This window comes from Gymnogyps californianus, chromosome 2 (assembly GCF_018139145.2).
Source record: "Gymnogyps californianus isolate 813 chromosome 2, ASM1813914v2, whole genome shotgun sequence".
Taxonomy (NCBI): domain Eukaryota; kingdom Metazoa; phylum Chordata; class Aves; order Accipitriformes; family Cathartidae; genus Gymnogyps; species Gymnogyps californianus.
In genome coordinates, this window is record NC_059472.1 from 164308731 (window position 1) to 164332671 (window position 23941).

Genomic DNA, 23941 nt, shown 5'->3' on the forward strand with positions numbered 1-23941 from the left:
TTCCCCTGCAGAAAATGGGAAACAACTTTCACTGAAGGAAAAGCAGTCCAGAAAGCTGAATTTCTCCTCTCACACCTGGCACAGAGGCACGTTGCAGCTGCCACTGCTACCACTCCCATGTCAGGTGATTTAGGAAGGACTGGAGGCATGTTTCATTATGAACATGATAGTCAAGGGCAGAAGGGAGGTATATTCCAAACCTGCTTTCTAGCTTGCACAGGTACCATAACGAGACCAGAACAGCAGAGAAAGAATTTATTTCATTTGTAAATAGAGAAGAATACTCAAACCTTCCCAGTTAGAGCAAGGTCATTTCAGTCCTACATACCTAGTAGGAAGCCCGCAGTAGTCTGTCATACAGAAGGCTGGATGAAGAGAAGGTGAAAGGGAATCTCAATAAAAAGAAGGACTTGAAGATACTCTTTAAATGATGCCACATCATGATTTCAGAAATTGCACTTTATTGATTAACAGTCAGGAATTTGCTTGTTCATTCCCCCCACATCTTGCAGAGCTTCCGCACAGTTAATCATTAAATGTAGTGTTTAATAGAATTGAAGCCAAACCAATGCGTCCATGTGGAGCTACTCGTCTTGTTGTGTTATTCACCTAGAGCATAAATAAACTAAGCAGTTCAAGGACAGCCATCACAGTGAAATATAGGCAGAGGGATTGGCTTCAGAAGAAGATTTAATTTCTGTGCTTAATTATTAAAATGGATTTGGATTTAGATTTAAATTTGAAGAAACAGGATCGGTTTCCTAAGGGAGGAAGGCATTTACACCCCTCAACACTCTTCCAGTTCTCAGGTATTTTTGCTGTTTGGCTTCAGATAAACTGCAAAAGGTGAGATTAATCATAATTGACTTCAGATATCTTCAGTGATAACATTTACAGCTGAACTAGTCACACTGAGTTCCCCTTATAGGCTTATCATTAAGGCGCAACTCAGCTAACATACATTGGCCATCTACCTTTCTACGAGATGAACTCTGCTCTTCAAGCTCCTTTTTCTCTCTGCTCACAATAAAGAGATCCAAGTAGCAGTCCCGTGAGAGTTGTCTATGTTGCAGACACCTGTATTTGGTCAGATGAATTTCATCCTTATCTCTCTAAGTTATGCCTCTTCAAAGGATGTTTAATAAATATAACTGCAATTAATTGATGACAGATTCTTCCTAGGCTCCTTTTTTCTAACATCTCTCACCTTGCTCTTTGTTGCTTTTTCTTTTATATGTCTCTTTATGCATGGAACAGCCTCTCTGAATTAATTTAAAAAGTCACAGGCATTTCCTTTTCAATAGTTCTTTCTGGTATTTTGCTCTCAGGAAATAAACAAAAAGATACTCCAAGTGTGTAAAGTATTTTTACCATAAATGTTATACAATTCCCACCTTCTAGAGGGACCATCAAGGTTTATCACATTTCTCTGTAACTAAATCCTGAGGATATTATATTCATATTCATTGCCCAGAAGTGACATTTATTTTCTGTATCTTGTTCCAGGCAAAGTCCTGATCCTGCTACTGGTTACACCTATGTTTGACTGCATAGCTGTGCAGTCCAACAACTGCCAACAACCTGGTTCGTATGTTGTGCTTCTTATTCCCTCTTCCAGTACACAGAACATAATTACACTCTTCGCATTTTTAAATTGGCAAGTGTTTTTCATTACTATAAAGGGCAAGATGTATTGTAGAGTGTCATGTGCCGGATACACATGCAGAATTTCTGAGCACCCCACAACTGACTCAGGACAGGCTTGCTGGTTGTTCAGGAAACCAGAACAGTTCAACAGACTCTTCAGATTTCTCCCACACAAGATACTGAGATGGGAAAAACAGCAGCAACATACATTTCTCAAGAAAAAATAACACATGAGATGATACAATTCATGTGCCCCTATTTATTTATTGAGGTTTTATTATGATCTCACTGCTGTGCCATGACCATTCATATCATTTACAGCAGATAACAGGCCTTGTAATATACCAGGCACGTGCATCACCTCTACACTGGGCTGCCCTTGGCAGCAAAGGCAGCTGAGTATTTCAGAGGGTGCCTCAACAATAGCCTTCTGCCCTGTAGACTTTGTCTCACCCAAATTTAGATGTCTATGGTTTAGATGTCAACAGCTGAGCAAATAACCTTATGCAATCTTCCTAGTCATTGGAGAGACATAGATATTTTAATATGTGAGTCATCTGCCCTGTTCCAGATATCTGCTTCAGGACAAGAGGATTTTAATCTTGGACTCTATTGAATATATTAAATAAACCTTCAGGAAAGAGAAATTAATATTACAGTAATGAGCTCAGGTGCAGTTCAGGGGGGCAGGAGATGCCTCCTACACACAGAACCTTTCCTCCAAGAGACAATTCAGTTCTTTCTTCCCACTTTATATTTCTTCCTTGTGCTGAAGCAGAAGAAAAATGAGAGGTGTGGGAATGATGGTACATAAAGGCAGCATGCTACTTTTAAATAACTACATAGCTAATATAAGTGTATACAGTAACACATAATCCTCTTGGCTGAATAGAGATTAATGGATCGTTAATACTTCATTAAATGCAACTGCTTGTAGCAAAGAGAGGGTCAATGACTGATCTGCTTTAACACAGATCCTCTTTCTCCCTCTTGAAGTGCACATGCAGCTCCAGTAAATCTAGAGAAGCAGAGATTCTTTTTTTTTTTTTTTTTTGGTATTCTTTTCATGGTCTTTGTGTTGATTATTGCTTCCAGTCAGAACTATTGTATTGCCTCTCTTTAACTGTTTGCAATTGAAATAGCTTTTTAAGGCTGAAAGTTGGGAAAAACATGGTTTATTCAATTTTACTTACCTAAAAAGGATGCTTAGCCTGGAAAGACAGACTTGCAAGAGGACAATGATAATAACAGTATATGCTTACGTACTCTTTTTATCAGGATGTTTACAACAGAATGTAGGGGTGAAATGATTTGCACAAGTTCATCCTCTGGACTGTCAGAATGACCAAAGATAGAAATCAGCTCTCCTGAGTCCTTGGCCTGCAATTATTCATCCACTACATCATTCTGTACCTATATGCTTTTAAGTAACATACAGCACCTCTGGATATGTTTAAGTTCCCTTGCACTTGTCATGTTGAGCTTTTGCTCTCAGCTAGCTTTCACTCATATCACACCGCAGAGCCACAAGTTGTTTTATAACAATCTTCGGCCAGCTTGCTACAAATTCTATAAATGGCGCAGTCCTGATAGGGCAGGAGCTGAACTATGGAGAAGACAGGTTACACCAGCTATAGAAATTTCAGAACCGTGAAGGGGTAGGAACTTGCATGTAGGATCCCAGGGAAGAATTGTGGGAGCACACAGTGGCTAACGAACATGTTGATTACACTTCACTGAAATTTGCCCAATAGCTTAAACATCGTCAGCATTCAAATTTCTACCTTCCTCCTGAAGGACTATCCAGCCTGAGAACAAAGCTCAACCTACCTCAGGTTGGCTATTTGGTGGTATAGATGGCAATCGGGTGAAGGTTAACGCTGCTGTTACTTGTGGAGTTGGCTTTGCTCTGGCGGGAAAGGCATCAGGCTGCTGAAGGGGGAATCCTCTGGATGAAACAGAAAAGTAGGGCACTCAGCATCCTAAAGTTTCCACAGCAGTTCCTTTTACTATTAGAATAACCTGGCAAAGCCCCTGGGGAACTTCTTTAGCCTGAATTCAATTTTGCCACCGCAAGATGCAAAGATGAGGATAAGAAATGGAAAACCTGAAGCACTCAACCACTCTGAAGAAAATTTTGACCAGTGTTTAGTCTAAGTAAGGAACAAGAGTTCATATTTTCTCAATATAAGTAGCATTAAAAGAATAGTTGATGTTTTTAGTTAGACCATCCATCCACCTAGGTATAATACAGCCTTCCTTCTAAAACCCAGACTGGAAGATAATTTGTCTTCAAAGACACTATGAATTACAACGTCCAAGAGAAACAGTCCTTTATATAAGGATTGTGGTTTTAAACTACATCAAAAGATCACCTAAGCACATGTTTAGCATTAGAGATACCGCTCATCATATTCCTAGTTATCAAATCTTTTCTGCTTCTGTCTTGCTAACCACATAGCCATGCATGGAATAGTTTTGATCCACTAAGACTGTAGGGATAAGGACATAGTTCATACCCTTCTGACTGATCAGCAAGGGCATTGCCTATATACAAAGACCTTTTTAAAATACATGGGAGCTTCAGCAAGGCAAGAAATGTTAAAAAAACCATCAAAACATCCTTGCATTCATTGGTAATTCTTTGCATGAAGGAAGGAGTAAGGGGAATATGGCAAAAAGCGCTTGGCAGTGTAGCAGTTAAAAAAAACAGGCAATAACTAGTTGTAAGAAGATGACTGGAATTGAGATCAACTTGTAAAAGTGGGGGAGTTTTTTTTGTTTCGCTTTTTTTCAAGTAACTTTTAAAATATTCCAGATCTTCTTGGAATCCCGTGGGCTGTAACCAATGGGTAAGCATGTGTTTGGGAAAGTAAATGACTAATCTTCTGACAACCTTAAGACCAATTGAAATGAGGACTTTTAAGAGACACATTCCTGTAGCAGAACATTTAATGGTGTATTTAAGCATGATTTTACTAGTGAAGGACATTTATTAGTCCTGCACCTTATCATCACAGGGCTCTAGACATTGAGAATGGGACATCAGCATGAATTCTCGGAGCAATAATACTTTACCATTCTGCTATGGTTATTGAAAACCTGCAGCCAGATTTTCCACTAATTTTAAAGGATGCTAGTCCATGTGCAGAAGTGGTAGTTCTAAGGATATATAAAGGCTTTTATTTTTTCCACTGACATTTTTTCCCTTTTTGTTTTCTGTGACAATGCTGCAGGTCTGTCTTGTTTAGGCACTCTGATTCTGGTGCTTAAGACCTGTAAATGCTCCAAATGTTCTCTGTTTTAAGATAATTCTATCTTGTATTTAAATCAAGGGGCAGGGTAACCTGAAGCAGTTTCTCTAGTTATAAACAGACTTGCAGTTTGCAAACAGCCACCCTGACAGCAGTGGTTTTGCCACTACTGTGACCCTGCTGTTTCCTCAAGTCTGCCAGTGGAAGATCTGCATGTGACTGTTCCCTAATCCACTTGAGCAAGAATGAGAAGAGCAAAAGGCTGATCTTTTCTAAATCATCTCTTCTTGATTGAAACAGGTTAAGGAGCACTCAGAGAACTAGACCTGCTAACAGATCTGAGAGTAAGAAAACCTCCAGAAATGGAGATGCCTGACCACGCATCCCCTGCTGACAGAGGGATCATAGAGATCCTAATTCAGCTGTGTAAAATTGAAGGTGGGGAGAAGAAAGGAGAAAAGGATGGACATCAGTCCATGCCATCTATATCACTACTGTATTTCCAAGCACATCTGGTCTCACACTGCTTTCTATATATAGTATTGAGTAGTATTCCTAAATGCAGAGTGCTGCATTTCCTTCCTTTACTTCCTTCCAAGTCTTGAGTTAAAGTATATGTTTTGTTATATTTTCCGGTTTCTTGATCCTTTTATCCAGAAACGTCTCCAGAAAACTTGCTCCAAGAGCTTGGGTTCTGAAGAAAAATGCCAAACAGGGACTGTTGCAGTACCCTAGGATTTCGTGTCCCTTGGCTTGTAATTATTTTTAGCATACAGTTCTTCCCTACTCATTGATTACAGTCACTGTAATTGCTGGTATATGTGTACCTGACACAGCTTTTATAGCCAAGACCCTATTTTTGCCTTCATGCAGCCTCTAGAAACAGAGGGTGGGGATTTTCCTACACAGATATTGGATAATTAAATAGATGATTAAACAGATAAAAGCTACTGTAGAAGTATTTAGAATGCTTCCACTGTTTTCTTTGTGGTTTGGGACCACAACGTTCCTAGTGATGTTGCATCGAAACCTCATTTTCTTAAAAGACTGCTTACTTTTGCCTCTGTACCCTGCAACTTCTGATTGAGTACAGCATGGGATATTTACCAGTATCAGTCTTGTTAACCATCCAATTTGTCCTCATTACCCCATCCAGTTTTAGTTAGCATATGTCAATCTTTTGTTCTCCCAGACTTAGGAATCTGCATCTGCATGCCATTTCTGTCAGCGTGGCTTTGATTCTCTGATTTGTCTTCTTTAGCTTCAGCTGTTTTCTGTAATTTGGAAACTTATTGGGCAATGTAGAGAAGGATGAAGGCTTCTAGACACATCCAGCAGCACGTTCAATTTGGAGGCTGACCTAGATCCTCATTCCCAGCAACCAGACGAGATATCTGGCCGATGGAAAAAGCAAGACAGCAATACAGACTGAACCCCTATCTGGTACCAATTTGTTAGCCCAAAATAGACAAAGGATTTTTCAGATCTGATAAAGATTCTAAGAAAGATTTTAGGGCTCTTCCTTGTTACTGAGTATTGTCTCTGTCATGTTGATGGGCTACAGACATTCTCTTCTCTTATTTGTGTTACAGCTAGAAATGGGCAAGATTTTTTTTGGCGGAGAGTAAAATGACTGAAAAATGTAGTTGGGAGAAAAGGGATGAGACTCAGACAATTTCCCTAATTGTCTGAAAAAGTGAAATAAATGTGAAACATTTGGTAAAAGGCAAATATTTTGTTTCGACATTTTGAGGACAAAACAATTCTCTTTGATTTTAAAACCATTATTTTTTTTTTAGAAACACATCTTTAAAAAAAGGGTTAAATGCTGCCTTTTCAACATTCCATTTTAAGCTGACTGCTTCATTTTGGATGAACTCCAGCTGCAGTTTCATGGCTTTATTTATATTTTGTTTGTTTCACAACAAAGCGTAAAATAAGACTGTTCCTTCTCTCCTCTGCAGACAAGACAGATTAAGGGGTGGGAAAAAAATACTGCAACAATTTTGAAGAGATTTAGGAGCTAGAGCAGTGAACTAAACAAACTGAGATATGCCTGACTATATATAACATCTACAGTGTGGGTGTTTACTGAAATAGTCACCCTGGTCTCCCTTTACAGTCAACAGAGGTCAAATCATTATAAATAATGCTTTCTAGAGAATGGTATGTCTCTTCATCAGGCAGACCTCTAACATAGGATGATCAGACCATCATCTCCCATTTCTCTCCAGTGACTACAACAGGACGAGAGAAAACTGCTTCGACTGTAGAAGGGTATATTACCAAAGTTTGAAGGCGAGATGGTGCTTCCACACTTCCCTCCAGCTGCCAAACCAGCAGGGAGCAATAAAATGAGGCATGACCAACTGATGAGGAACACCAAGTTGAATCCCAATCAGCAGGAGTAGGGTAGTTACTTTTTGTAAGGATACAGAAATAAGGACGGAAACAAGACATAGGCTAATAAACACTGCTTTGTGTCAGGGCACAGTAAGAAGGAGGGTAACTAGCCATTGGAAACTCAAAAGCAGTGCTGAGAAACAGATTTTGTCTTTTCGGTGCCTTGCTATCTGATTCCCTCAACTGGATCAGATGTGCCTTGCAAAATTATGTGGGAATCCGGCTCCATGAAGTACAAATGATTCATTTAGGAAAAGAAAAATCCCCATAATTAATGGGGAAATAAATAAATTTTACAAGAAATCTTACATCTTCTGTGAAAGATTGTGTAATGGTCAACTGAACTGTTTTTATAAGACATGTTACGGTTCATTGTGAGTTTAAAGACAAAACTTTGATTCCCTGTGATACAAATGTATTTTCAGGAACTGTTTGCATGCTGATATTTTATGGGCTAAATATGTTAGAATGACTCACTCTGAAGATATTAGTTTGGGCAGACAGTAACTTTTAGAAACATTTAGTATTTCTTAGTCTCTAGTGAAAGTTGGCCCTTAAATACCTCAGATGTGGAAATGGACTCAGGTTTAATAATTCATGGTAAGTTCTAAAATTAAATATTAATTACATTCTCCTTCTGAGCAGTGTGTATATTACTGGACACTATACATATGTATGTTAAAGTTTTAAAATGTATTAACTTCCATTTTTTTAGACTACTTCAATGTATTGCGACAGGAATCTTTTCAATATTGTAATAACACGACAAATTAATATATTTCTGTGCTAATGTGTATTTCATATGAGAAATTATTCAAAAGAAAAGAAGCTAGTGGATGAGATTTCCAAGTTACTTCATCACATCTAGATATACTTCTTCCACCATGGCTAGTATTTCTAAGTTATCTGGCCCAACCACGAATTCATCTCCCACTCAAAATCAACAGAAATTATGTCACCCTCATCTTTTATGGTAGTAAAACTTCCTGTTGTAGTCATTGAATACTGTAGATAATAAAAAATGGAAAATGGAAACTCAGCAATGTGAACAGAATATTTAATATGTAAGATAGTAGAGTAACCTGTTCCAAAGAATTCCATTTTTTTCCTCACTATTCTTGGCACTATTTGCATTTCAATTATTACACCTATTATCCTAACATGTTATATTCCCAGATCATGGGGATTTAGCGAATAATATTTGCCTAGTTAAGCATCTTGACAGCTATGTGTATTTCACCTGAACAAAAGCAATATTGCATGAAGATATAGTGAAATAATCCTCTAGGTAAGTATACCATCTCTCATGATGGTACATACATTCATTATGAACTGTGAAGCTGTTCTGGTTCTGTGTTGCTTTAAGACTGATCAGAATGTTATGCCTCAGTGGTTCGGTGACTCCTGTTTTAATGTTGGGGAGGAAAAGCAGTTTTAAAAATGAGTTTAATAGCTGCACAAAGCAGAGGAAGATCACAAGTTACTCTGCAACACTTGACATTCAACTGAATTCACACACGAGGTGTTTCAGATTTCAGTGGAGCCAAAAAACCAATGTGAAACTCCAGTGCAGGTATAACTGGTGCGGCATGAATTAGTTCTGTTTTAAGAAAAAGGTGTCTGTCACCCTGTGTGCCCTCACTCCCATGAGCGTCGTGGGGCATTTTCACAACGAGGACAGGCAAGCATCCTGCCTGAGACTGGGCAAGTATCTCACTAGGTTTCATACTGATCTCTTAGGTTACCCGTTTATTGCCATTAAAACCAGAAATAAACAAAGAAACTCAGATCTAAGCTCTTGTCATAATCAGAGATGAAAATTTTCTGTATTTTGTTGAAAAAACTAATTCCTTCCTTTTTTTTTTTAATTCTATACCTCAGCCACTTATATTCAGCCACTGAGAATCACTGCATTTATACTTTAAAGCAAAATTACTACATGATATGACAAAAAAATGTTTTTTTTTCTCAAAAACATTTGAAAAGTTTTTGCTGAAAGGTCTTTTTTGATATTTTAAAGTAATTCCATTATATGATGTTTCAAAGAGAAGTAGCAGAAAATAATGATTCCAACAAAATCTGAAAACAGAAAAAAAGGTGTTTGATTTGGAGGCTTTTAAAATTCTTTGAAATGTTAAGGGAAAAATAAATAACTGAGCAAGAGATTTCCTATGTAGTCAACAGAAGCAGCCAACTGCCATCAAATCCTACTTCAAGCTTTCTCAGGTCCTCAGATTTCCTAACACAGGCTACATTTTAAGAGTTGCTGTGGCATCACTGCTTACACTTGTGATGCAAGTGAGAACTTGCACATGTCCCAGCAGTATGTTTTTCGTATGCAAATAGCAATTGATGGGTGTCAGCGCAAACAGCTCTCCTCCAGCACTCAAAGGAAAGACCCTACACATATGCCCTAAATGACTGGAGTTTCTCTCTCTACCGTCATTTTGTCAGGCAGAAAACTCTGATGGAATCCATTCAGGAATAGGTACATGAATTAGATCAGTCTTATCAAATTTGTTTCAGTATTTGAGAGCATATAGTATTTCGATGATCAGACCCCAGCAATATGCCAGCAGAAATTGCCACTGACACTACAGTGAACCCATCCTAATGACAAGCAAGCCCAACTTCAGACAGTTCATCATCTCACTTGCAATAGTTTGTTTCCAAGATGAGGAAGGCATTTGATACGGCACCTGGATTGCTAAAGATAAGTTAAATGTGGATTGTTATTTCCACAATGCAAGTCCCTTATCCAGTAACAGCTGGACACCTCCAGTTCTGAAGTCATTTACCTGATCGTCTTTCTGCTCATGGCAAATAAAGATAAGCTGAAGTGCTTTGACGCTGCATGTGGTATTTGTAGATAAGAGGAGTATTAGAAAAAAAGAAATATCTGCATGACTGACTGTACCTCCTCCTTGAGAATTAAAAAAATAAATTATACTGAACAGAAATAGAACTCAATAGTTTGCCAGGTTGGGATACTGAGTCCCGGAATTCTCCAAATATTGTAAATTACCCTTACAGACACCCATCAGGAATTTTGTTCTCAGACTCAAAGACCCATCCCCTGACTCACATATCTAAAAGCTAAGCATTTATTCAGATCTGCTTTTCTAAATTCTTTGTATAATCAATAGAGCGTTACTAACATTTTCAGACAGAAATGTAACTCCTCCTAACACAGGCATCCCGAACAGGCAAAAATCACCTTCTAGGAGTGCCTTGCTCTCTTCTCTATACAGACAACCTAGACAGATAATTTATACTAAGCACCTGGCTTTTATCTTCCTTCTATTGGGCTAATACATTCATACAAAACTCACTGCAAATCTTAAAGTCAGAACATTTCCACTTTCCCATGGGAAATCTGTTTGCAACATTTTCTGGACCTCCTGACATGTTATGTTGTCATCCACTATCCACAGTTTATATGATAACTGTTGAAAACTTTAGCAGTTTATAAGATACTGTAACAATGATTACTGCATAGTCTGCTCATTATTTTACTTGGAAGCTTATCCTGATAGACAAATCCATGTAGAATTAAAATTAAAAATGAAAGAATAGTTAGTAAGACTGCTTAGTCACTTAAATGAATTACCAAGGAAGTGGTGGATTTTGTTTCTCTTGGAGACTTATGCCTTCACTTGAAATTTTACAACTGTAGAAATTCTATCATAGCTACACTCATATCAGCTGGCCAGATAGAAGAGAAATTTGTGGAATTTCCTTGCCTGTATTATCCAAAGGACTAGACAAGACTTTTCAGTGTCTTTCTCTAATTTCATGTGACGACTCTATAACAATTTATGGAAGAAGAAAGCACACTGCTGTGTCTAGTATGTGGTCAAAGCTACAGAAGAACTTTGTAACAAGTAGGCTTAATTTGGCATAATATCTGCTACAAGGCAACAGATAAAACCACCACTAGAAACTACAAGAATAACTTCAGATAGTAAAATTTTATAAAAAACTGAACAGCTCAAAAACCCCATTGAATTTAAAGAGAGCTAAAGGTGATTAGCTTGAACTACATGGGGGAGGTGAATTTGTGTCTTTCTTTTGATCACAGTCCTCCTATACTTCATTCACTTGACACCTTCCCAGACTTAAGTGTCTCCAAATTGTACTTAGGAACAGGAACTTCTCAGACTCTTTCTACTCCAGGTGGCAAATAGTACTTTAAAAGAAAAATACACTAAACATATTACAGACACTGATGCCTCTTCTTGCCAGTGCTAGCATCCTCATCCCCTTCCATCTTGGCCCTGTTCCTCCTCACCTTCATCCAATGGTGGGTCATATCCAGGATTGAACGTACAGGAAAGCTGTGGCGGGATGAAGCACCTCATTCCTTCTGAGTTTGCCCTTGCTGTCACTGGCTCTTTGCCTGGCCAGCTGGCAGATTTCCCAGAGAGTGGTGAACCGTCTGTTTTGCATCCTGGTCCCTGAGGACTGGTCTTCAGGTATATTTTAGGGTCAGTACTGATTATCTTTTCCTGTAAACTTGGTTTCTCACTAGTGCATAGAAAGCAAGGATTTTGTGTTTGGTTTTCTGATGAAGCGTGGCAGAACCTTTCCTCATAAAATGACTTTTTGTTATTTTGTCTCCAGGGCCAGAAACAATTACCCTTTCTAAGTCTGTGTACTATAAACTCAATATCTTCTCAACTGTCTTGGCTTTCTTGTGAACATTAAAAGTCACAGGTTTCAACCCTTGCAAAATGAGTACTAGGTCATTAAGATGTAAAGATATATCAGCAAAATAACTTGTTCTTGGCAGCCACTCTTCAACTGTTGAGGACCACTACTAAAAGCTAACATCCAAGAGGTAATTCTCTACTTCTCAATGGAAAGACTCAAAATGTGGTGAGTCAATATCCCTTTTGCAATAGATATCTTACACAGGGTGTTTGGATGACTGCTGTGTCTCTGGACAAAACGGGAAATTAACATGAGTAACAAGCACTAGGAGGAGTCAGTATGATTTTTTTTTTTTCATTACAGTTGTGTAAATGTAAGTGTTTGGCGGGAGAAAGTTATTTAATTTAGCATTCTGTAAAGGTCAATGTATTTTCTAGGAGTTTTCTAAGGTTCTATGTGGAAAGCCTAATTGAATACCAAAAGCTGGGTGAAGACACATGAAGCACAGAGCCGAGACTGGCAACAAAAGATGTGTTTTCTGGTTGAAAGTGCCACAGAAATATTTCGGATCCATCAGGAAAGGAAGCAGCCAAAACTGCTAAGTTCATTTTTTTCACTTGAGTGTTGCCTTAGATTTAACATTAGATCAGGGACCTTCCAGGGCATGTTGTAGCTGCTCTTGGTTTCTTTCTCCTGCAATCCAGAACCAATGGAAGTGAGAACGCTGATGTCTGCCCTTGTACTACCAAAATATGAAAAACTCAGTTCATGAAATCAGGCAAAGCTAAAATTAATCCAAATGCTAGATAATCGGAATGTGTTCTTCCAACAACTCTGCAATCTTTTTTTGCTCATAGCAGTATTAACTGCTTTTCCATTTTTTTCATTCAAGCCTTGTTTCTCACTGTTGCCTGTCCTACCTTCGTAGCCATTGCTCGAATTTTCATATTTTTTGTGGTAACTTATCTTGACTTTCATTAAAAAATGTATGTCAAACTCTCACAACTGTGTGAAAGTAAAAAAAAAAAAATTAAAATCACAAAACATTTAGATTAATCGATCAAAGGTTGTGGAACTTTATCTGGAAATTCAAATTCTGAATGAAAACTCCTCTGCTTGAATAGCTATGCAGGAGGATAGAAACAGGACAGATTAAAAATGATCTGGAAGGGAGGGATTGCCTGAGGAATCTAGAAGATAAGAGATCTTGTCAGGGAATGCTGGGTGCGACAGTTAGAAGTTGTGAGTTTGAAGTGATAGTATCCTGCCTGGAGTGTATCAGAGTGTCGTGGTTTAACCCCAGCCAGTGACTAAGCCCCACACAGCCGCTTGCTCACTCCCCCCACCCAGTGGGATGGGGGAAAGAATTGGAAGAGTAAAAGTGAGAAAAACCGTGGGTTGAGATAAAGACTGTTTAATTGGTAAAGCGAAAGCTACACATGCAAGCAAAGCAAAACAAGGAATTCATTCACTACTTCCCATGGGCAGGCAGGTGTTCAGCCATCTCCAGGAAAGCAGGGCTCCATCACACATAATGGTTACTTGGGAAGACAAACACCATCACTTCAAACGTCCCCCCCTTCCTTCTTCTTCCCCCAGATTTATATGCTGAGCATGGCATCATATGGTATGGAATATCCCTTTGGGCAGTTGGGGTCAGCTGTCCCGGCTGTGTCCCCTCCCAACTTCTTGTGCACCCCCAGCCTATTCACTGGTGGGGTGGGGTGAGGAGCAGAAGAGGCCTTGACTCTGTGTAAGCACTGCTCAGCAATAACAAAAACATCCCTGTATTGTCAACACTGTTTCCAGCAGAAATCCAACACACAGCCCCGTACTAGCTACTCTGAAGAAAATTAACTCTATCCCAGCCAAAACCAGCACACAGAGCTCGAGTATATTTTCACACAAAACAGTGAGGGATTGTGGTCGGTATGTGCAGGCAGATTCACTAAATCTGATGTTCCAGGAAGCATTTGAATCCAAGTACATGGACTCTGTACCAATTTTTCATACCCATGCAGTGACCCCAACGCTTCTTCCAATTTAAAAAAAAAAAAGCAACATTTTTAGCATATTTCACAGTGCTTGTGGATTGAGTGTAGGAGATAGCTGGAGCCCGAGTCACAGATTATGACATCTTTTTGTAGGCCCCACGTGTGAACTGTCTAAACTGCCATTAATCAATGGAGATTTAGGGTTTAAGTACTTTAGTCAAACAAGGGCACCTAGAACCAATTGAGACAAGACTGTTAAGGGTATCTGCAGGGGGCTGGCAGGTATGAGGCCACACCTTTGAAAGACCTTTGTTCCTTGAAAGCCACAACTGAGGGCCAGGATGGACATCTACCCATAAGACATTTCAAATGACATTAGACACCTTTTGGTGGGCAGCCAAAGCAGGATGTTTACTGTCAGGTGGTACACTGGGTGCTTAAACAGTCAGCTAACGTCTAGACACCTCCACCTAGACACTCAACTCCAGGCAACTTATTCTATAGGTAAAATCCCTTGTTGAGCATTTCATCGCTCATTCTCTCTTATGGCAAGGAAAATATATCCCAAGAGTCTGAGCATAAAGAACTGGTTTCAATATCCTTGATTTTGATATCTCCCACCACTGCCAAAAGGTTTACTGATCTCCTACAAAGCAAAATCAAAGTTTTAGTAAGCAGTAACCTTTTTGCAGAGTGGTGGACACCTGTGAGACTGGCAGATCACGTTGAATGATTATTCTAATCCCAACAGAGGCTTTTGCTGCTGTATAAATATGGTCACAGCACAGAGACACAAAATCATTTGTGCTACTAAACTGACACCTCATCTCAAGTGTCACTACGTTACTTGTCAGGAGACGAAGTCTCTTGGCACCCGAGTTGGGCCATCAGTCATTTTGACTGACATGCTTTTATGCATGTTCAGCAGTCCAGGTGACGAATGAACAAAGTAATTTTTCAACAGATTTCCACTGGATCAGTATACAAAGACAGCCTTAGGCTACAGAGTGAGACCTGGGCCCTGAATGATACACTATAAAGGCACTGACCACCATTTCCAGCCCTTCCTTTCCCACATGCGCTAAAATCAATAGGATTGATTCTTGTGCTTGAGCTTACTATGTCTGCATTATAGATTTTGAAGTCATGTTTATTATGCTTCTCCCTGTCTTCAGAGTCAATGTGTGGTATCTCGGAGAGACATGTCTGGGAATGTTTTTGAGTTCTCTGACTTAAACCCGTCTACCTTCTTTGACAGGAACTGAGAAAGTAGATCATTTTTTCCCAGACTTCTTATATTTACCATCTTAGCCTAGATATTTCTTATTCTTGCCATGCACACTTGTCATGATACTCAGAACTGACAATGCTATAAAGACTCCTTAGACCATTGTTATTATGATCTTTGAGACTACCTATTATCTTTGGACCTTGTTTTGGGTTGTTTGTTCTCGAAGACAGGGATTGCTATTGTAGTTCTTGTATTTGGATGAGCATTCTAGTGTTAGCACCACTTATTTAGGACATAATTGCTTCTACCTTAGTATTTTCAACCATGAAACCTCTGAAAACATACCTCCAAACTGTGACATCAGGCTAGCCACAGAAATGGGGCAAAACTTTATCTAAAAATACTAATGAATATTTTAGCATGACCAGAACCCTGCTGACACATAAATGATGTCTCTCCTGACAGATCAACGTGAAATGTCAGGTAAAAAACACCAAAGAAGAAAAAATAGTTCAATCTCAGTGCCACAACCTGTTCCTTCCTCACCCCACCCCATCCAAGTGCAACATAATGAGTGAGACCATGGGTAGTTCATTCCTGTATCACTAAAGATGTGGACAAGAGGAGGAAATCACATGGCTTTGAGCAATCTCCTGTCCCACCAATGCTTTGACCTGTCATAACTAGCACAGGTCCCAAAGCAAGCATGGACCAGGCTGAGGAGCAAGCATGCACCAACGACCATTCCCGAGAGGCAGTTGTGGAGGAGGATGGGCAAAAGGATTGGAGGCACATTGATGCCACCATTCCTGTGTTACTTCACCTTAGGGCACAGAGCAATACCTGAGCCAGGGCCTGGAGCACACTACCCCATCCTAAGAGAACTCCTGGTTGTGCCTAAGGCCAGCTCTCTGGTAGGAGAGAGCTGTTCGACAAACTTTGGCCAGCACTGGAACTGTTAGAGAAAAATCTGGAAGAATCCTTGACATTGGCTCCCCATGAAAGGTTCTGCTAAGAAGACTTCTCTTTCCCTTGGGAGCAGCTTTTAAGCTGCTGTGTATTAAGAGAGACACAGATGGAGAAAGCGAGGTTCATACTTAGTCGAGCACTTGGGGTTAACCTTTAAACACCAGCCAAAACAGGGTGAGGCAGGTCTTTTATCCAAGATCGTACAAACTGTCTGGTAACACCTGGTGGGCCCTAGGGCCCACATATTTTAATTATTGAAAGAAAGGTAAAAGATATCATATGCCATTCATATGGTTTTATCCAAGCCAAAATTTAGTTCACTTCAGCTATCTAATGAGTAGTTTTTTATTATACGCTTAAGTATTTAGGCTGACCCTGTGCTCACTGTGGAAGTACGAGCATTTCCTAAAAGGGAGTCATTGCAACATAGACAGGTGCTGGAAACACACAGGTTGTCTCTCATGGCTGATGCTGAAGACTGGACAGTTTCAGTTAGGTGTGGTGAATTTCACCTTTATGCTTTCATCCTTTTCTATTGCAGCCAAAGAGCTATTTGCTGTGAGAGTATAACTTTTATTGTTTTAAAGATCTTAGCTCTTTTTGCTTTATGTCTCTACTATTGCCTTTGGGGTTTGTTCTATTTGTCTTTCCAGGCTTTTAATTGCATTTCTTTTCGTTTGCTTGCTCGTTTGCTTTCTGTGAGTAAAATAACAGGTTTCTTCCTTACATGGAAAATTGCTGAAAAAGAAAACGCCAGCTGCAAAACCCTAGATCTCCAACAGTCATGCAGTCAGTGCAGCCCTCCCATTATTCCTCAAACGAAAGGAGATAACATTTTGGAAAAGAGACAGCGTAGTACCTGCTGGCAGGCTTCTCTAGCTAGGACCCACGAAAATATTTTTGAAAGCGAAGTGACAAAAAGAAGCCTTTTTAAAAAATATTTTTATTAACACTGTGATAAACATTGCTTTTGTTCAACTTGGAACCCATAGGGCTTAATCCAAACAGTCACTGTCAACATAAGCCCATCTAAGCAATCAGCATTTTAGCAGTGGTTTTCTTTTACCTTTTTTTTTTTTTAATTCAAAGAAACAGCTGTACATGTGTGAGTCTGTGCATGTGTGAGAGAATTTCCCCTTCTGTTACAGCCTTATCTTTTCCAGCAGTTAGAAAAACTTACAGGAAAGATGCTATTTTTAGTTCAGTATTTTGAAACATTTCACAATCTTGAGGATTAACTCTGAGTGGAGATGAAGAGGAGAATTTTTTTTTTCATTTGTATTGTTATCGTAGGTGGGTTTGGTTACAGTGTTCATGATTACAACTGCCTAATACTTCCATTTATATAGACCCAGATTTCATAGCTTATAGCTTTGTAAGACTAACCATCATGGGCTGAAACAGTCCAGTCCAGGTTTCTGCCTCATGATGATTTCTCTCTTTTTACATGAATTCTAAAAAAATAAAAATTAACCCATCTCTGAGAACAACAGTAAGAGAAAATTAGTTGCTTTGCTCATGTTAAAAAAGTTAAAGCCTTTCACCTTTGTTCTCTTGCCCCTCTGCTGCAAAAGATGGTATTGAAAACTGGAGGGCATGAAAGGGCAGAAAGACTAACTTTTCTATCAGACCTGACTTTTTGTCTTTCTTCTGAATAATGCCTCAGTTTAAGTAAGGTAAAAAGCTCTGAAATATCACCATCTGCACATGACAGAGGAAAGCATTCAGCAATCTGCTTGAATGCCTTAAATGCTACCGCAAGGGATCTAGGGACTCTAAATTTAAGAGGACAGTTCAATGAACGCTCAGCCAAACTGATTTAGCATCCAATGCACTCCAGACACTAAAGGAGGAGTCAGCTCTTCTCCAGCTTCATCTGTCTCGAGCTTTTCTACGTTTCGTGTCCTAGCCTATGGGTTAGACCTCAGCAAGAGGCTAGCTTCAGTATGTAGGATTCGAATGCACATCCAAGGAGCAGACTTCAGGGACAGTGGGAGGTGAGTGCATGCCCCAGCCCTGTTGAGCAGCCACAAGCAAATCAAGGGTCTGAAGAGAGTAGCCAGCAGTGAAGTTAAGTCTATGTCCTGGTGATTATGCTCCTCAGCTAGGATGCTCCTCAGCTAGGAGACAGTTACAGGGCTGCAGTTCCTGCTGTCTTCATTATTTCACCATCATTTGTAAAATTCCTAAGCAATCCTTACAGAAAATGGTGCTCCCTTCTCCTCAGTGCAGGAAACACTTCCGTTCTCTGAATGCCACTTTCCAAGAAACACCAACAGAAACCCTGGGAAAGAGACCGAAGCTCATGAGACACAGGATGAAGTCATCCTTGCCCTTGATTTAGGGCAGAAGCCTGGACTCCTTGCGTTGGATCTGGAAAGAGCAAACACTTTATGACATTGATTTAGGGCAAAAAAACCCCTCAGGTTCTGTGTACTGTCTTCTGGATGGGCCTATAATGCGTCTTTAATTAATGAGATGTCCCTATCGGTTTGTTGCCCAGAGTTAGGCAATACGAACATTCTTCAGAGCTTCAGCTTCACTCCACCTTCTGGCCATGGCCCTGGGGTGGCTTAGCCCCATGCTAAACCCAGCTGAGAAGCTGACGACTCTCCATGCTCAGTGTGGGGTGTTTGACAGCATTTTTCCACAGAGGTACGCTGCAGACAATCCTCTTTTGTCTCGTTAGATCTTAAGTCCTTTGAGCAGCACATTGTCAACATCCTTTTCCAACACAGGTGCGCTTCTTTTTCGTTATCTCTGTCAGTTCCTGACCTCACCTGAGTTAGCTCACGAAAGCTGAAAACTATCTCCTTTTGTATGTCTTCTCAAAGTGAGAATGTATTTGTCTTGGAAGCAGACCATGTTTTTCTCTCGGTTTTAGGCAGGGGTCCATCCACTGACACCCAACTATCAGTAACCTAGCAGTTATCTAAGATGGCAGAGCTCATGTGCTGCAACTCAAGAGTATTTTACTGCAGCTCGGTTAAAGAAAAGATAGTCAGAGTTTTAGTATAGTTCGCTGCCAGAAAAAAGTACAGGCACATAAATTTGGACTTTTCTGAAAAAACTTTATTTTTTACAGTTAATCTTATTATATCTGTAGCTGAAAGTTTACAGAAGGGTTGTTATATATGTTACTGGAAACAAAGCATCAGCCTTCCTACTTCTCAGGGTTCTTTTAAGAAGCCTTGCTTATTCTATTATTATAACGATATATATGTATGACAAGTAGTATTTTAATACTGTTCGATATGAAATTCAAAAGAATACAGTGCCAAAAAAAAAAAAAAGAGGAAAATAAATCAGCACAAGCTTAGATTTTTATACATGCTCTCATTTAGGAAAAAAATAGCATGGTCTTGTGGTTAATTTGTGACATTGGAATAAATAATTAAAAGACATTTATACAGTTTTCTAATACAACAAAATTCATATTCATTTCAGCACTTTTCACACTCCTAAACGTCAGGGGTTAAGCACAGGTTTTTTTCCTAGTCTCTCTAGTCAACAGAGACAGAGGCTCCTCCAGGTGAGCCAGAGTTAGATTAGGTGTCTCTTCTCATCTGATCTCTGAGGGAGCTTCTCTTTTTCTGCACAGACCAGGCAGTTTAGCCATCTGCCTTGGGCTGCAAAGATAGCTGGGATGAATATTCCCAGCTGCCACTCCACAGGAGGACTAGATTATTGTATAGGAAAAATTAAAAGATCATGAAGTGCTGAGAGCATGAAAGAGGATGGAATAGAAACTGCAAACCCATGCACACTGGATAGGATTCAAGTACCCAAACTGGAGCCATTTAAAATTATCATGTTTAATGGAAGCGGGATGTCTAGGTACAGCTTACAGTCAGCATAGACAGATGGCATCTCCAAAGGAGAAGTCATCTTCCCTATTAAAGACACTTATATTAGAATGGGGTAAATAGTCTTGGTTTCATCAGCTCCAGAAAAGATCAAGGATCAGTACTCAGGCTTGAATTGTGACCCCAAACTGCCCATGTCACTAATGTGCTGGAAAGGCTTTGGTACAGATTTGATCCTTGCTTTCTCTCCTGCTCCCATGCGCTACCACACACAGTTCAGAGCCAACAGGCACTAGAAAGGAGGTGGGCAGATATGGGGGGAAGCTACGGGGATGCAAACTGTACCATTGCAGCTCCCCACAGGTATGCAGAAAGGGCACGGATTCATTTAATATACTTGCATAGAACAGCTGTTGTGAATATGGCAATAAAAGAACAATAAAATCTAAATTTATATGAGACCCAGGACTAATCATTAACGCACTTGGCAGATTCTTGTCTGTTTCCCTATAGCGACTGTGCATTGACAGCAACATGAGGAAGCAATAAGTTACACTAAAATTACTTAATAATTGTCAATAATTAATCAAACTAACAAACTATTGTTCCAGGCTCCACTGGACAAATATTTAATCCCTATTGGCCTCATTTCTCCTCCTTAAACTGGAAATAGAAGAGTTTCTTTCTGCAGTATATTTTGTTTCTAATTTCTGTGAATGGTCAGTTCTTCAGGGAACGGGCATATGGCACCTGGCACAACAGGGACCTGGCGGTCGATTCCGTTTTCTAATTACTGCTGCAGTATGCATAAAGAAGCAATACTAATGATGGTGTTTGTAGAGGTGATAGCCCCTGCAAAGCTAGATTAAACATTTTCCAGATAGGGCAGATTTATTCCATTTGCCTCATTGATTTGTTAAGCCTTCTACCAGGAATGCAAATAATAAGAATCTGATTTATGATTTAGCAGAACGTAGAGAAGTCTTTACCAACATACACAATTAAGAAGACCCCTGGCTGGAAATTTGTGGCTTAAATACACTTTGGTTGCGTAATTGTCCAAAACCCCAGAAAGCAGTGCTATCTGGTTACACCTCTTCCAGTATATTATGGCTACATCTGTCCCGGTAAATCAAACAGGACCAGGGCCCATTTTCTGGTTCTTAGGCCAAGCATCATGCAGAAGCCTTTGTCTTTACAATGGAACTCTTTCAACAATCAAAACAACAATGCCAAATACAAACTGAATGTTGGGAATGACCCCTGTAGTGCTGTAACTTCTGAATCACGGCCAGGAGTTGTTTTGGGGAGAGCTGCTGGAGGCTGCTGGCCCAGAAGGGCTGTTGCTCACACAACAAGCGTGAGTAATCTTAATAATCTTAAAAGTTTATAAATATACCAATAAAGTTTCAGTTCCTTGCAATATTCCTTGCCTCTATTTAATTCACTAGTATAGACATAACTCCATGAGAAGGTATTTTTTACAATAGAGTAAGCAACACTGTGTTACTCGATACATGGGATAAGTATTACAGATCCCAGGTGTTTTGTTCCATTAATATGTTATTTGGATAGTTCTTGCTTTTTTATCAGAAAAAATCAAGATAAAATTAATGGCAAATGTTTTGCAGGCATATGCTAGTTCACATACACAAGTATTAAGCCATAGCAGCTGAGGACTTTGATGAAGAACAGAATTCTCAGCGGCACCAGACTGATGCTAGATTTTATGCCAAGCAAAGGCAAAACTGCAAAGCTTGCACTTCACAAAGTTTGAAAGAACATAAAGCACATAAACTTAGAGGCAGAAATTGAAAGGAAAGAGTAAAATGGAGGATTCCTGTACTGCTTGCCATATTTCAAATAGGCTCAGATTTCTCTTTAAAAATATAAACTCCACTTCAGCCCTAAGTGAGTGAATGTAGTCTGCTCTAGATCAAAATGGATGATTGTGATGATATTTTCTGGCCTTAACATCAACAAATCCTTTAAATAAATGTAAATTTCCATGCAGTGCTTTTGCAGCTCTCTGTTTCTCTCTGTATATATAATGGCTGGTTACAGGTCTAGCCATTGAATGGCTATTCCATAAAGTTAATTTCCGATGGTGATGTTTAAAATCAGAATTTAAACATACTACACTATGGCACTTCTTTACACTTCCCGAAAGAGACTTAACAAGTCGTTGTATGAAGAGATTGCTGGGTTTTCTTTTTTCCCCCCCCTTACAGTCACTCTGTTTTTCACCTGACTACAATTCCTCAGTTATATTGGGTTGAAAGTACCTGCTCTTGTCTAATTTTGAAAGCTAAGCCATCCTGGATGTACCTTGTTCCTGCATAAAAGTCTGCAGGAGAATGCAAGGCTCAAGGAGTAGAGCTGTGTCTGAACAGTAAGGGTGGGATTCCTCTTATCTAACCTTACGTATCTAAACTTAAGATAGCTACAGGTTTTCGTTCCATGGTCATGTCACCTCATAAAGAGATTCAACACATTTTGCCTGTTATCCAGCTTCTAAAAGGGCACCTTTTGTGACTACTTATGTTTATATATGTAGTTTCCAGATGCCTAAATTAGAACAAATAAATCCCACCTACAGTGAACTAGAAACCTCAGAAACTGGCTGAGTTTGAAGAGTGCATTTTATAACTGCTAAACTGAGAGACAATGAGGAGAGGAAGGAAGAAAAGAACTGCTCTCCTACTGCATCTAAATAAAACCCTTCTTCCCTTTTGCCTGGCTTTGCCTCTTATTCTTAATGTTTCCATTTTCCAAATTATTGCAAACCTTTTTATGGCTTCTGTTCTCATTCAACCCAATCATGACCGTGTCGCTTGAGAAAAGAGGCAGAAACACAAATATCTCAATTTCCAAGATACATATTTTTTTCTGAAGAACCTGAGCTCAGAACAGTAGACTTAGCTCAAAATATTTCTCTGCTTTTGCCTTTTCTCATACACTTCTTATGTCCACCATTTTAATGCAAGCTCCTCTAGACAAGAACATCTCTTCTAGAGGCTTCTTTGAAGACCATAGGCTATCCGGGAAGATGACTGAGTCTTTCATAGGATCGCAGCTGGTAGAAGTTTGTGAAGGAAAAAGAAGATAGTAAATCCACCTTGCCAGGTGTCTTGGAAGTAAACACAAGGGATTATTTTTTCTGCCTACTAAAGAGTAAATGATCAGGAAAGTTTAGAACTGTTGAAGATGTGAAAGTAGCAGACAATGAAATTATCCAGTGCTGGTTTTTTTCTATTGATTTAATTTACACAAGACTGTAATCCTAGGAGAGATAGGAAAGGAAGTACGAAGAGAGTCAGGAGAAACCCAGGAGCTTGTACAATGAGTTACAAATCCTTGACTTGAGATAACTTGCAACTGGATGTTGACCCAAGACAGACACGCTGTATCATTTTTCCTGAATTTTGCTTGGAGGCTAAGGAGATTATTCAAACCCAAATGCTCAGAGGTATATTACAGACAAAAAAAATGAACTTCTGTGGCAAAACCAAATATTCTGCATTTCATGCAGAAGTGGTTATTGTCAGGTTTGAGAATCGCTGTAGCCCAGAAGCGTACAGCCAAGAGATGTTAATGGAATAAAAGCACCAGATGTGTCATTGCTAAAATATTTTATTGTACATAAATTAGCAAGTGGGGGAGAACGAAGGCAGGCATGATATCTGTGCTTTGTCTCCAGTGTAAATGTGAAACTCTGTCCCCCAAAGGGAGAACCTAATAGGCTCAATTAAGATCTAATTGAGCATTTTTATGAATTTTAAAGAAATAATCTTTTGCCACTTGCCCACAGAAGACTCGCAGATCATAAACAGCTGATGCTGTCATTACAATGTGCTGAGAGGCATCTGCCTTCTCTGGGTGGCATTTTTATTGCGTTTTACATGCTATTAAGCATACAAAGGGCTGTGTAGTTTAAATGATTAAGAAATGATATTTAGAAGTTAGCACATTTATTTTTAAAAT